At 33.4% G+C, this 16,117-nt stretch overlaps 1 protein-coding gene across 1 annotated transcript in view; it reads right to left on the reverse strand.

The window, feature by feature from the left end:
• The window catches only part of Vps4 (vacuolar protein sorting 4), a 49,634-nt gene that overhangs the window by 15,521 nt on the left and 17,996 nt on the right, over nt 1-16,117 (reverse strand). The gene's annotated exons all lie outside the window — the stretch shown is intronic.

Below are 16,117 nucleotides of genomic sequence, written 5' to 3' on the forward strand. Positions count from 1 at the left end.
TTAAATACTAAATTACTACATTAAAATTGTTTGTAAACATAAAAACACTAACACAACACTTTATTTCATTTACTACAGGAAGATTACTATATAAAAATCTTATGAAACAAAACTTTTCAATGCTTGGTTGAAGACTGTTAATTTATGCAGTCTGTAGTTTTATAAAGGGATATTTGGGGAAGGGTTGTTTAAAATTTAATTATAACATTAGTCACTAAACTACAATAATTGGTCATTGTTACTATTGTGTGTTGACATTAGTCATCACATCAGCAAATCATTAGATAAATATTAATCTAAATATGAAGACATAATAATACGTTAATTGTGGTGAGTCACTACTTATATGATTTGAATTGATACTGTGCTGACAGACAGTCAACATGTTGTTTTTTGGAAGAAAGACTTCCTCTTTCCGGCTCATCCATCAGTCAGCCATCCTGGCTGTGCATGCAGATAGTTTGGCACTTCAATAGCGACATGCAGTTGGCAGCATTGTGTCCCGCATAACCTCCTCTGTAACCATATGTTCTTGGATTGCTGATTTCTTGTTTAGTTTTTGTGTTATTGTTATTTGAGTGCAATGTAATTAAGTGTTCATAGTAATTTCTTTAATGTGATTTTTGAGAGGAACAATAAAACATAAAATTTTGCATGAAACTGGGAGAAACTTTCACAGAAACGATTCAACTTTTGAAACAAGCTTATAGAGATGATGCACTGGGTCGTACACAATGTAATGTGGTTTTCATGATTTAAAAGTGGTTGTCAGTCAATTGAAAATGACCCTTGACCAGGAAGCCCTTCTACTTCAATTGACAACATCCACGTACAGAAAATCAACAATTTAGTGTGTACAAATCGTCAATTGACTGTCAGAGAACATGCAGAAGAGGTTGGAATCTCAACTAGATCAGGCCATGACATTTTGACTGTAAAATTGAAAATGCATCATGTTGCAGCAAAGTTTGTTCCTTGTTTGATGATCAAACAGAGAAAGAACATATAGTGGACGTTTGTCGATAACTTCTTGAACAAGCAAATGACAATGAAACATTCATGCAAAGGATCACAATAGAAAATGAAAGCTGGGTTAACAGCTATGACACTGTGACAAAAGTCCAATCATCACAATGGACTGGCAAAGGATCTCCACACCCCAAGAAGGTACATCTGTCTCGATCCAATGTCAAAGTGATGCTCTCTGTTTTTTCGATTTTAATGGAATTGTGCATTTTGAATTCTTGCCTCAAGGTGAAACAGTGAACTGTGCGTACCGTCAAGGTGTTTTACAATGGTTACGTGAAAGAATCCGCAAAAAGAGACCAGAGTTGTGGTAAGACAATTCATGGTTCCATCGGCACAACAATGCGCACGCACATTCAGCTCTGTCAATTTGTCAGTTTTGTGCCAAAAATCAGATGACTGTTCTCTCTCAGCCTCTCTACTCGTCAGACATGGCACCTTGCGATTTTTTATTTCCAAAATTAAAATCAGTGATGAAAGAATGCCGTTTTGAGACTATTGATGATATTAAAGTAAATTTGTCATAGACCTTAAAGGCAATTTCAAATGAAGCTATCCAGTACTGCTTTGTGAAGTAGAAACACCGCTGGGAAATAGAGGAGGGGAGTACTTTGAAGGGGACAAGGGCCAATCATTTTTAAAATTAATAAATAATAAAGATTAAAAAAATATAAAGTTTGGTTATTTTCTGAACAGTTATTTCTTCATAAGAGTGTAAAAATTTCAAATTAAAAAACTGAATCAAGATTATGAAAGACATTGAGGTTCAGAAGTTTGATTTAAAGATTAAATAATGTATGTGAAGCATCATGATGCTAAACCGATCAGAATAACATTAACAGACAGGATCTGGAAAATAGAATTATAATAGTGGTCACAATCTCAAACAGTGGATAAATTGTTTATTGCATTACCAAGGAGAACATTGTTGAAAATTTGTGGTGTTTATAGAACCATCAGTTTGTTGAGCCATGATTCGAAATCTTCCAAAAGTTGATTCATTGAGGTAATACTGAAGGTGTAAAGAATAATTTCAGTTTGATTTTATAATGGCTTGAAGGATGTATATTGATATAACAAGTCAAATAGATAGAAAAATTCAACAAAATGCAGTCAAGTAACTGCCACAAAACCTTCAAAAAATACAAATTCCAACCCAACTAATGAAGGATGAAAACCATAATCTGGCCCATAATAATAAAGACAACGCAGAAATCCTAGCTAAATATGTCAACAGACTCCTAAATTGTGAAGAATGGAAAGAACTAAACTTCGACACCAGGCACCAATAATAACACCACCAGAAAATATTAACCTTCCCGCAATAAAAGAAATCTACCAAGTACTGGGTGAGATGAAGAATTACTAAGTGGCAGAAAATCAGACCTTTGTAGAGAAAACATGCAGGAAGATCAGCAAAAATTGCCCTTGATCAACAGCTTGTCAATATCTGGATCAAAGAAGAACTACCAGAACATCGGACAACAGCCCTCATCCACCCGCTACACAAAAAAGCAGACAAAACAGACCCTAACAACTGTTCAAATCCTAGTAAAGGCAGTTTACTTTTATACAGATTTGAATACTAGATCGTGGATATCAGGAATGGTCAATCCGAGACTGTACAAGACTACCATTTACATTCATAAATATCATCCTCATTCATCCTCTGAAGTAATACCTTATGGTCGTTCCGAGACTGTACAAGACTACCATTTACATTCATAAATATCATCCTCATTCATCCTCTGAAGTAATACCTTATGGTCGTTCCGAAGGCTAACAGGAAAAGAAAGACCCTAACAACTACAGGGGAATCTCACTCTTACACACAACATATAAAATTCTTTTAAGAATTATTCTCAACAGGATTGGTTTCCAACTTGAGAAAAAAATAGGAGAATAATAGGTAAATTTCATATACTGGAGTAGCTGTGAAGACCAAATCATGAGTCTCAAGCTAATAATGGATTACAATAGAGAAAGAGACATGGTGATAACGTTTGTAGACTTCAAGATAGCATGCAATTGCATCCACAGAGAATCCAACCCCTATTAAAATTTCTAAGAGTACCTCGGACTACATCCCAAATTAATAAAGTTAAAAAAACTGACCCTCACAAACACTAAGTCATAAGTGAAAGTCAGAGGTGAGCTCCTGGAATCATTTGAGATCAAAACAGAACTGAGATGAGGCGATGTAATCTCACCGCTACTATTCAACTGCACTCTGCAAATGATGAGGGAATGGCTTATTAAATGCCCCCCAAAAATATAGACCAAAAAATCAAAACAAACTGCTTTGGTTCAGCCAATGACTTAGTATTGCTACCACCAAATTATATCAACGAAGCTAAAAAACAGATATTAGAAGACTGAAATTGTTATATCCCAAAAACCAACACAATTAAAAGAAGTGAATATAAACAACAGTAATAAAATCAAAATAGTAACCTAATTTACATACCTCAGAGAAATGATAACAAACAACCTAAACAAAAAAACTTCAACCCAAACAAGAATAAACAAAGAAGTTAAAACACATCCTGATACCACGGGGAAAGACACCTGCCATGTGACGATCCCAATTGCCACACCACTCCCTCCATTTCTAGTCCTGATGGGCTTTACCAGAGGTGATTTTCTAGACCCTCAATACCTGATTACATATTTCAGTCATCAGTACCTCTATCAGGATTGCACTGATGCAAATGGCTTGGAAGACATTTACGTCAGTGTTAAACTATAACTAAAGATATTTTCAAACTCACCAAAACCAAATCAATAAACTGTAAACCAATAAAAATTTACAAATTGATCTATAACAAAATATTAATTTTACACCCTCAAAAATTGTTTGCAATATCGCAATTTTGATCTACCATACCAAAGCATCCAAAATTACCAATCAACCCACGAACACACAAAAAAAAAACAACCAAGCCCAATTGTCGAATGCGCCTATTCTGGCAGAAAAGCAACCAAACAGGTTGCCTGTTTGGGTAGCCACCCCAGGCTACTATTCTAGTCTAAACACCCTCTGCAATCCTTTGAGTGCCAAAAACCTTAAAAATCTTTCAACAATGTGTCACTCATCTCTAACTTTACAATTATCCTGCAGATCCAAATTCAAACCAATACCCTCAAGCTCCCTGACCACTTCTGCATGCCTAAACTCAAATTTTGAGCAGACGTACAGCACATGATATGAATCATCCGATACTAAGCATTGAGGACATTGACTCTGGCAGTCAAGCCAAATTGAGCCAGCCTGTCCCTAAATGCATCATACACCAAAAGGAACTCAGTCACTTGCTGGTTCGGGGAGATCCACAAGGCGACTCCCAACGCCTTTATGTCTGGAAAGAGGCCGTGCACATACCGCCCCCATCTGCCGTCTCATTCCACCTGTCCTGCCAAATACCAAAATCTCCATCCTCTATTTCCCTGAATACACTGTGCAGTCAGTTCACCTGACTTCTTTGCAATATAACGTAAATGACATTCCATGCAAGGTTGTCAATTGGTTTAATATCCACAAGAACTGCCTCACATAAAATAGTCCTTTAGCTCCCTGTCACAGTATGTAACAGGAGATGCTGAGTTCTCAACAGAATATCACTGTAGCTTTTATACCTCACTCTGTTTGACTAAACAGGTACTGTTGTAAAGGCTAACCGCCTCAAATACACTTTTATATAAAATTTTCATTGTTTTAAAATTTAAGACTCCAATTTCTGTGGACACCCTATGAATGCCAAAAAAATGCCTCACACATCTTCTAAATGGTATTCTGAAATGCTCCTTGAATTTGAAATTCTTATCAAGGAGTACACCCAAATATCATTGCAACAAGACATACTGAATAGGATGGCCAGTCATCTAAACACACAGACCCACCACGTAGCAGACAAAAACAAACTAGCTGAAGCACAAGGATTAACCTGGTAATTTACAGTAATATATCCTACAATACGTCTATCCATATATGCAAAATAAGACACTACAACCCAGTTATAAAACTGGAAGCCACATATACAACAGAAACAGCTGAAAAAACAAACACCGACAGACTCCAGAAAATCAAAAGAAGAATTGGAAGAACCTGCATCAACAGAAAGTACCAAAAAGGCAGGCAGTGGTGGATTGCGCCCAACAAAGAGTTAGAACCCATCATTGGTACCATGCATTAGAAGAGACTAGGATTCTTTAGACAATCATGAAGATGCATGATTCGAGACTTCTGAAACAGTTGGTACAGTAAATCTCGACTCGAAAAACACAAAGACAGGATGCAGATGGATCAGAGAAATAAGAGAGAATCTGAAGGAAATTGGACTGACAAGATAAATTAAACAAAAAAAACAAAAACACTCACTTCACACTCACAAGAAAGAAATTCACAACACGAACATTTTCAACACCAGAAAGGGCACGGAGATCGGAATGTATGAAAAGTACAGGAGGATGGCAGGCCCAACCTGATCAGAAGAACATTTCAGTGGGCAATTAGGAGGTGGCTTTAAGGAAATAAATTGAGTATCTTGACAACTTAGAATAGTATCTGAGAATTATAAGACATGATTAATTTATCAATTGAGGAAAGTTTGGTGTTAAATAATGAACTTGGTTGTAAATAAAAAAAAAGAAAATAATTTCTTAAATTTTGAAAAGCTGACTGTTGTATTTGTGGTGGGCTTTTTAGAAATTACGGCAAAATGGAGGAGCGATGGATTTGCTGGAAGGGCTAATGAAGAAAATAATAAATAGTTTGTCATGGATTAACAAATAAGTTGCTACTTTTAGGTTTAATGGTTTTAGATTTAATGTGTTTACATGTTAGTTACAATGTAACAGGTCTTAAAAGTAAGTAGAATGATTGTAATTTTTTAGCTTACATTAAGTCACATGATATTATTTGTTAACAGGTGATGTTTACAAACAATAAAGATTATAGATGTTTATAGAAAGTATCTTTGAACATAAATGTTTTTGAAAAGTAAACCATAATGATAAAATATGTAGCATGTTAAAAAAAACACTGAGCCTATAAAATAAACACTTTGTTAGTTTATATAAACATTACATAACTTGATAAGCTTTATACAACTTCTGAATGATTTCTGGAGGACTGCATCTTGTTCTTCAGAAATTCCCTCTCAAGGTTACATTTTGTTCCCTGGGTCTCAAGAATGTTAAGAGCAATGCAGGAGGCGGCCTCATCATGATTGAAAGTAGGTATTGCCAAGGTTCAGGCAGGTAAATTCCACCCCTGCCATCACCACCTAATAGAGAATGTGACCATGGCGGTCATTCACCATTCTGCCCCACAGGGAATTTCTAGTACTGAAATCACCTCCTACTATTTTGCTGTCTACCTTTCTCTACTTAGTGGTGCTGCTGTCGGCATAGCAGACCCACTACCTCTCAGTGGCCAATGCTATACTTGGCACACTGCACAGTATGAAGTCAGCTTTTTCCCATCTTGTGAACTCTGAGACAAGTCGTAGACTCTCCGGCTCCTGTCTGAATTAATCTGGAGGACTTCCATTTTCTATTTTTATGGCACTCATTACTGTCAGTCCTGTGGCCCATAGCTTTCCAGGCTGTGAATCATTGTGCTTCTTTGTACTCAGACCTTTTCAGCAGTCAGGGCCCTTGCACTTACAAGGCAAGGTGGCCCGAATCCCAGCATCTAAAGAACTTCGATTCTTCCTCCACACCTTGGTAGCAACAAGGCAGCTGACTGACCCACCTAATTTGGATCCTGTCCATATTGTGTAGCTTATGAGCAGTATCATTGTCACCTCCTGGATATTGTGAAAAGCCAGCCTGAGGGATGTAACTAACACTGAGGTTCTGTCACCAACGGCACGTGAGATGCCCTCTTACATATCTCAGGACATAGTCTTGGCATCTAAGTCCTTCACATGGACAAAGGAGTTGTTATTGATGGCTTCCCTCTGAAAGCCATATCAGCTCGGAAAAAAAAGGTTGCTAATAAACTATTTCTTTATGATCTGATGGAGCAACTTGGCAGTGTTGCATGCGCTTTTGACACCGATCTGCATTTTGTCATTCCTGCCTTTCCTTATGGAAAGGATGCTTTTCACCTCCTTCAACTCAGGAGGACAGCAAAGGACTTCCCGCTAGACTTGATAATCAGTCTTATGGCATCTTGCATAGCAGGCACTCTGGATTTGTTGAGTCTATCTGTGCCCAGCCTAACAAAAACCGCAAACTTTTTGTCTGATTGTCTTGCCAGGTATTTTGAGGTGATGTAAACAAAGTCCAATCTTGTTGGATGGGACTCCAACACCAAGCTTGGCCATACCCGACATCTCCATGATTTTGAAGAGCTGCTCCCTCCCTGATGGCAAATTCCTCTCTCCCCTTGGAGTCTATAAAGAACACAAAGGCCTAATGCAGTTTGACCTTCATTGCATCAGGATCTGGCAGCAAGTGTCCACAGGACCTGACCTCGCTTCACCCAACCCCCTGACAACAGGCTGACCCAGAGGATCCTGATGAAGACCTTCTACACATAGGTATCCTTTGTGCTGGTCACAAGTCAATAAAAACAACTATGTCTGCATCATGGTAGTTGTACATTAAAAATTAGCCATACAGGAAAGAAAGAATCTAATGAACAGTGTTAAACAGAATCAAAATAAAAGAAAAAGAATAGTAAGAATAAATAAAAAATAGGTTAAATAGGGAAATAAGGATGACAGAAAATCATGCCACATGGCTTGTGGGACATCTAAAACCCTAAAAAGAAACAGAAAAACTCAAACAAGATCCACTCAATGTATACAAGAACAACAAGCACTGTTACATGCACAAAATACAAAAATAGCTACAAAAACCCCCAAAAAAAACAAACAAAAACAGTGAAAATTGAGAGAGCTACAAAAAAGCATTTCTGCCTTCATCGGTACCAACATAACTTCAACAGAAGATTTATATACGCTTGCCCTCTTCAAACTAGTCCTTGTTGTTGGCAATACACTGCTCCCAACATTTCTTCCACATCTGGAACATTTTCTGGAATAGATTTTCAAGGATAGTGCAGAACTGTTATATTTTTCTCAATCTTGTTTATGATTTGAAAACTAATACTTTCACGATTACATTTAATTTGGGAAACAAGAAAAAGTCTGCTTGGACTAAACTGAGATGACAGTGGATGAGGCATAACATTTGTCTTGTGTTAATAGTGAATAAGAATTGATGCATTGTTATGATGCTAAAAACAACTACCACAGTTCAAGCCTCTTTCTGCATACAACATCCCTCAAAATGCCATAAAACTTCCATGCAAAATTCCTTTAAAGTCTGATCACATGGAATGATTTAATAATGGACTAAGCCTTTCCAATCAAAAAATAAAAACTATCACCACCTATATATAATTGACTGACTCATGTGGCTTTTGGATTAGGGAGATTGTTTCATAACCAACTGTGATGATTTCCAATTTGGCTTTCACATCATAACCATTAATCAAAATCTCATCTCCTGTTATTATGTTTTTCAAAAAGTTTTCTTTGACAAGCTGAAGAAGATTATGACTGATTTTAACAAGATTCTCTTTCTGATCATCAGTCGGGAAACACAGCATGAGATTTGCAGAAATGTAATGAACGTTAAGTTTTTCCATTAAAATTGTGTAGCAATCAAAAAATTGGACAGTTGAGCAACAATCTTCACTAAACATTGTGCAAACTGCATCAATTTTATGACATGGAAGGTTGATAAGGTAAGATCTGAAATCTTTGTCAATATTCTGCCCTCTTTAAAATGAGTGAACCATTTGTATCACTGTGATCTGCTCATGCAGTCTTCCCAAAATGCTTGCTGAAGCAATTTAAATATCTTCATGAAAGTTTTATAGAGTTTGATGCAAAAATTAACAAATTTTTCTTTAAAATTTGTCATTTTCACTTTGTTAAAAATCTGACAACAGGTTAGTTCACAAGTTTACTCTTAACTATTGTAGCTCAAAAATTAACAATAGTACTGTGATACATCAAATGATATTTTTAAAGGTGGAAATTTCACCTTGTTCTGTGTAAACACCACTTGTTGGAATATACATTTTTTACTGGTTGGCATGCTGTTATAACATTTTTGAACAACACCTCACGTTAAATATATTTAATAAATTAATTTGATCACTTTTTTCAGCCTCAATTTTACTTCCACTAACATGACAAGTGTTTTTATCTCACTAAGTTCCTTTCTGAATTATAATTTTTACTTTCTTATTTAAAGTTTGAACTGTCAAAATAAAGTTCTCGCCTCTTAGTTAATTTAAATCCATATGCTATCTTGCTTATTGAGATAATAATAATAATTGAATGAGATATTCAATCTTATCTTCATCCAACTACATTACTTCTAATCTAAAAGTAGAATTACAGTTTAAATTTAGCAGACAAAAAGACCTTACTTAGCTCAGGTTGATAGGAAAAACAAACAATTAAATTACAATGCTTAGATAAAGAATTTGATACTTTCACATTTAAAGTGAATCCAGTTTTGACATTTCAAAAAAAAAACTTTTATTTTTAATTCTTATTTTAACAAAAATTAGATTAAAAAAATAAAAATAAATTAAAATGGAAACAATTAAAATTGAATAATAAAAAACCAATTAGAACCTATGTTTTAATAAAATGCCATTTATTTTTAAAATAGATAGTTGATCAAAACAGTCTTTAGTAAGCAAATTAGCCAATCCTGATTATAAATTAGTGAAACTGATAATAAATTGTAATTTATTACAAAATACTTCATTTAAGCTCCGTAAAATTTAATCTAATAGTATAACAATGAATTTCAAAAACATAAAAAAATTTGAATGAGATAACTTCTACCAGAATATCAGCATTGTCAAAAATAAAATTTTGTTTTATTAAATGTTTCATACATAAACTTCAATGAAGATAGACCAAGTTCTGTTGTACAAGAGGGTGATAGTACAAGTTCTCAGTCTAACACAAAAATGGGGAAAATATGACCAAATGACTATGGTATTTATCAAGAATGCTCTTTAGATGGGGTGCAGCAAAGTTTCAGATGTATGTGCTCAGTTGGTAGTGTGTGGCATTTGAGATAAGCAAACAAATTTTGAGATTTTCTGAAAAATGGATAAAACTGTAAGTAAAAAGATACTATAAATACTCTGTTTTAAGAGGTTAAACTATGATATGATATACAAGTAAGATTTTCTTTTGTTTTTGATGTTAAAAAAAGGGGCTGCTGAATTTATATATGGTCATACATGCATTCAAGATGATAAATCTCAGAACCCCCAAAACCACTAGATCAATGAAACTGTCACAAACATCCACCACACTGTACTAAATGACTGCAAATGAAGGTGTGCGAGCTTGCTGACACTGAAAACATCTTAATAGTCTGTGTCCACTACATTTTACATAATGTTTTGGGTTTGAAAAAGCTTTCCATTTGATGAGCACAGACTATATTAACAGTCAAAAATGCATTTGACTCAACATTTCTTGACGGTTTTTAGATTTAACACATTTCTGCTGAGTTTCTTCTACATTTTTATTGCAACAGATGAAACATGGATTCACCATATATGCCAAAGACCAAAGAATAGTACACACAATAGGTAGGGGCAGATGAAAATATGCCAAAGAAAGCAAAAACAGTTCCATCTGCAAAAAAATATCATGACTACGGTTTTTTGGGATTGTCGAGGTGTGATGCTCATAGACTACCACGAACAAGACAGGACCTCAGACAGGAGTATTATGTTTCCTACTGGACCGATTGAAGGGTGACATTCAAGCTATATATCCACATCCGGCCAAAAATAAAGTGCTCTTTCACTATGATAACGTGCCTGCACACATGTCTTGGGTTGTTACTACAAACTTCATGACCTATTATGAAGTGCTTCCACATGTACCAGATTTGCCTCCCAGTGATTAATTCCTATTCCTCTGATTTGAATACTTCCTCTTCCTAAACCTGAAGAATGACTCAGTGGATAAAGATTTACTTCAAATGATGAGGTTAAAGCTGAGACAACTATTTATTTTCCACAGTTGGACAAATCACATTATATTGAGAGTATTAAAAAGTTGGTAAACTTTACTCCAAATGCATAAAATTGGAAGGAAAGTCCACTTTTATTGCAATTTAGGTACTTACATATTAACGCCACCGCAGCTACAGCTTTATTTAAAAACAAAGTAGTCAATTGGATTTCTGTGGAAAATGGGCCGATAGAGTTTAACATAGATTCAAAACAGTCTCTTAATTAATTCTAATAAATGGTTATTTATATTTATTATATTTTATAAATATAATTTAACCAAACTTAACCTACGCTCGCTAACCTTGACTTATTAACAGGAGTGTTTTGATTATTTAAATAAAAAATTGCAATAATTACTGAACTTATTAAATAACTCAAAAAATTACGGTGTTAATTAGTTAAGGTTAGCGAGCGTAGGTTAGTTTGGTTAAATTATATTTATAAAATAAATAAATATAAATAATCATTTATTAAAATCAATAAAGAGATTGTTCATTTTCCACCGAAATCCGATTGACTAATTTGTTTTTAAATAAAGCTGTAGCTGCAGTGCCGTTAATATGTAAGTACCGCAATTTATTTATTCTTTTCATAACATTACTAACTCAAAAATTATACCTTACAACTAGTACTTATAAAGAAAAAACTAATGTATAATGAAGATTCACATAGAAATAGGTTATACAGGAAATTTACATAATTGAAATAATCAGCACAAAATATTTATTACTCAACATTTATGGAATTAGGTATCTCAAAGAAAAACCCACAGCTGAGGTTACAATTACTTTATATATATATATATATATATATATATATATATATATATATTAAAAAAAACCAGAAATATCTTCACTTAAATTCATTCTTCTAAAGGAGCACTATATTGCAAATATTTTGGTCACTTCAAAATTGAAGTTATTAGAAAAAATGATGAAGGATTTAGTTACTGAAGTAAATGGGGATTTGATATAACCTAATTTAATGGTTGGGAAGGAAGCTTGACATTTTATGAATAATGTTTTGAAGTAACATGACATAGAAGTTGTTAATAGTAATCCAGGTGGTATTATCTGTTTTAAAATGGGCATATTTGGACTTTTTCTATATTAGTAATTTTTGCTTTAATGCCTCCAGAATATCATCAGAAATGATTATTTCATTATGCTCCCATTGAAAAATCTGTGCTTAAATTTTTATTAAACAAAATGTAAAAAAATATTCCTTTTTTCCTCCTGTTTCCCTAGATAACTTGATAACTGCTCATTTTAGAGGAAAGATCGAGAGAGAAAAAAGTTTTGTTATAAATTTTACAACTATATCGTTGGTTGCAGATCAAAAATATGTTATTATTGAAGTAAAAATAGCAATAACTATCCAAAAAATATTTTTTGGGAATTTTTTTGAGCACTTATACACAGGACCTTGAGATTTTGCCTTACAGAACTTTTTGGCATGATAAAGCAATACGCCAAAATTTAACAAAATCAGTCTGACACTTTTTGCACAATAATTTTGTAATTTTTTATTTAAAAAAAATAATGTGATTTTTCCAAAATGTGTACAGCCTGAATAAAGTAACCAGACACTTGAAAATTTAATCACATATAAAAGAGCAGTCAAACTTTCAAATGCATAATGAAAAATGTAAATCGGTTAGTTAAGAGAGCCTACGGAATTTTTCACACATACTTGCAATTTTTATAAACAAATTTTTTTTTTAAATCGATGTCCTGTAAACTAAAAAGTTCAAAAATCATACTGGCAGATGCGAATTATAGCTAAATATTGGTCTATTAATTAATGGATAATAATTTATTCTAAAAGTTGCACAATGGCGGTCAACTTTGATCAGTTATATCTACAGAGATAAGTAACTAATCGAAACTTTTTTTACTTTTTAAAAAATTTCTTTCTTTTAACTTTTAAGCTGTTTTTTAAATTAATTTTGATAAAAATTTGTGAAGATAGTCAATTTGTTTAAAAACAAAAAAATTTTAAGTATGTTTGAAAAATTCCCCAGTCTCTCCTAATTAATTGATTAAAATGTTTCAAAATGCATTTGAAAGTTTGGGTGCTTTTAAATATGTGATTAAATTTTCAAGTATCTAGACTTTAATTAAGGTTCTTCACAATTTGGAAAAAATCATTCTTTTTTAAATCTGGATTGAAAAATTATTATGCAAAAACTGTCAAGACTGATTCAGTTGAAATTTGACATGTTGCTCTATTATATCAAAAAGTTCTTTGAGGCAAAATCTGAAAAAATTTCCAAAAAAAATCTTGTTTTTTTCTTCATTTTTTTGTAAATATATACATTTATATATTTTACTTTCTTGTGGACATGATATCTTCCATAATTTTGTGCCAATAACTTTCAAATTGATACATAACATATAATGACCCAAAATCTCAGTAGAGTTCATCAATGGGCAAAATTGAACATAGGGGTTGAAATGGGGTTTTAAAAAAAAATATTGCTAGAACTTTCTTATTAAATAAAATATCAAATTTGTTTAAAGTTCCTACTATTCTTTGGATAAGGGCCTAAGTAAATTTTTTTAATATCACCAACCATTGGCCCACGGGGTGGAAAAAATTGGGTTTCAAAGACAAAAAAATTATACCTCCCTTATAGGCACAATATCGAATCGGTTTAAAGTGGTTGTTAGTCCTCTGAACATTACCTAAAACTTTTGTCTGAAACAATTTTTGATATAGCTAACCCTTACAGCAAGGGATGACCAAAATGTTGCTGGAATTGTAAGAAGATGGGACTTGTCATATGCTAAACATGTAAATATTTTTTTCACATGCAACCATCATATCACATTGGGTAAATTTGAAGTCTTTCTTAACTTTAAGGTGGATTTTTTTTTTATCCCCTCCTTAGCACCGGTGAAATCTACCTCTGCCTTCTGGTGTGCCAAGAGGGATTTTTTTTAAATGAAAAGTACATAAAACATTATTTGATTAATAACTTCTGATACCTTTTTTTTATATTGTTATTATTGAATTATTATTTATTGTACTTTTTTTTTTAGAATCAAGAGGTTAATAATTATTAATAAAGCGATGTATTTAAATTAAAAAAAAAAAAAAGGTAAAAAAAGGATATTAAGTTCGATTTGAACCAATGTGCCTCCTCTTCTAAGATCCAAATATTTCATTAATTAAAATTTCATTTGGCTATACCTCTGGGACTAATGAAAATAAGTACAACTTATGATATATCATTGAAAAGCTCTTAATGAGGGCTTATTTTTGCAGTTAAGTAAAAGTCCACAAACCAGTTTTTTTTTGGATTTTGGGCTTTTTTGGACACTTTTTGATCAGTAGATTGCAATCAAAAAGGGAGGTGCACAACTAGATGTTACAACAGTCCTAAATCCAAAATTTCAACATCCTATAGCTAATCATTTTTGAGTTATGCGAGATACATACGTATGTATGTACATACATCATGCTGAAACTAGTCAAAATGGATTCAAGGATGGTCAAAATGAATGAATATTTTCATTGAAATCTGAAATTTTTTGCCATCTCAATAATTCCTTTACTTTGTACAAGGAGGTAAAAAATGGATATTTTTGCAATTTTTTCACATTTTGTTTAATAAAAATTTAAACACCCCCTTTTTTTTTTAAACTAGTGCATAATGAAATAATCATTTCTGATATTCTGGAGCCATTAAAGCAAACATAAGCAATCATATAGAAAAAATTCAATCTACAGATATCACCTGAACTATAGATCAAATTATTTGGAAGATACTTTTACACTACAACTTTCAATTATGGAGCAGATATCAGAACCATAATTTGGGTTAAATGGATGGTGGAATAATCTTATCGTTAATAATAAAGTAAATGAAGGCATAAGTGGATAGTAATTAGGGCATAAAGTATTAAGCACATTTTAGATATTAATGAAACAATAACAAAGCAATGTACTGACATGCATGTTTTATAGCTGAACAGGGCATTTTAAACAGTTTCGTTTACAAAACTTATTGACTTCAAACAAGTTCCATATGAGCACTTCTTGTGGAGCGTACAATATCTAGACAATATTCAATTTCATACCATACATTAGAATGACTATCTGAAGTTATTCCATTAATTGCACTTTGATTCTTCTTTTTAGTTTACCGACATTGACTACCTTCGTTGCATACACAGTCTTAGACAAACCCTCAAAATAAGAGATTGAGTGGCATAATATCAAGAGATAGAGATGGCCAGGGAATTGGTTCATCATGGCCAATTCAACATTATGGAAACTGTTCATGTAGGTAGCCCCTAACATGTAAACCCCAGTGTAGTGGTGCGCTATCTTGTTGGAAGTAACCATAGTTCAACGTTAATTTTATGGTACTGCATACAACCGCATCATGTCTAGATAACTAGTGCTAACTGTTGGCTTGCCAAGGAAAAATGATTTGATCACTTTATATGCAATCAAAACATAAAATTGTAATGGCATCGTTTATCATCATTGTCAATTGCAAGCACAGACTGAATTATGTACGCATGAAGTTTTGGATACTGGTGTAAAACCTTTACGATTGTCAAATGTAGTATTTCCAATTCTAAACTCATATAAAAAGTCAAATTACCCGAACTTCTCTTACTTAATCCACAACTTCCTTGGAGACAGAAGGTCTGCTAGCACTTTTTTGTGTGCTGCACTTCATGTACTCTTAAACTGTTGATACCAATGTTTATTAGAGCATCACTGCTGTATTCCAAAAAAAAAAAACAATAAACATCGGCTTTCATGAAACCATAGTATGCATATTTCTTTCTCCTACCATGACAGCCACACCTCAACTGACAATTCCTAAGTCACTGCATCACACTGGAATGTTCATTTAAGGTCATTAGTAATTCCAGTACCACTAATGTTTGAAAAACATCAACGCACGCTACATTCCTTTGTTCATTTTTTATTAACCCCTACAATGCAATGAATAATTTATGTTCACCTGTATATCTTGAACTTAATATTTTA

This window comes from Lycorma delicatula, chromosome 8, assembly GCF_047948215.1.
Source record: "Lycorma delicatula isolate Av1 chromosome 8, ASM4794821v1, whole genome shotgun sequence".
Classification (NCBI taxonomy): domain Eukaryota; kingdom Metazoa; phylum Arthropoda; class Insecta; order Hemiptera; family Fulgoridae; genus Lycorma; species Lycorma delicatula.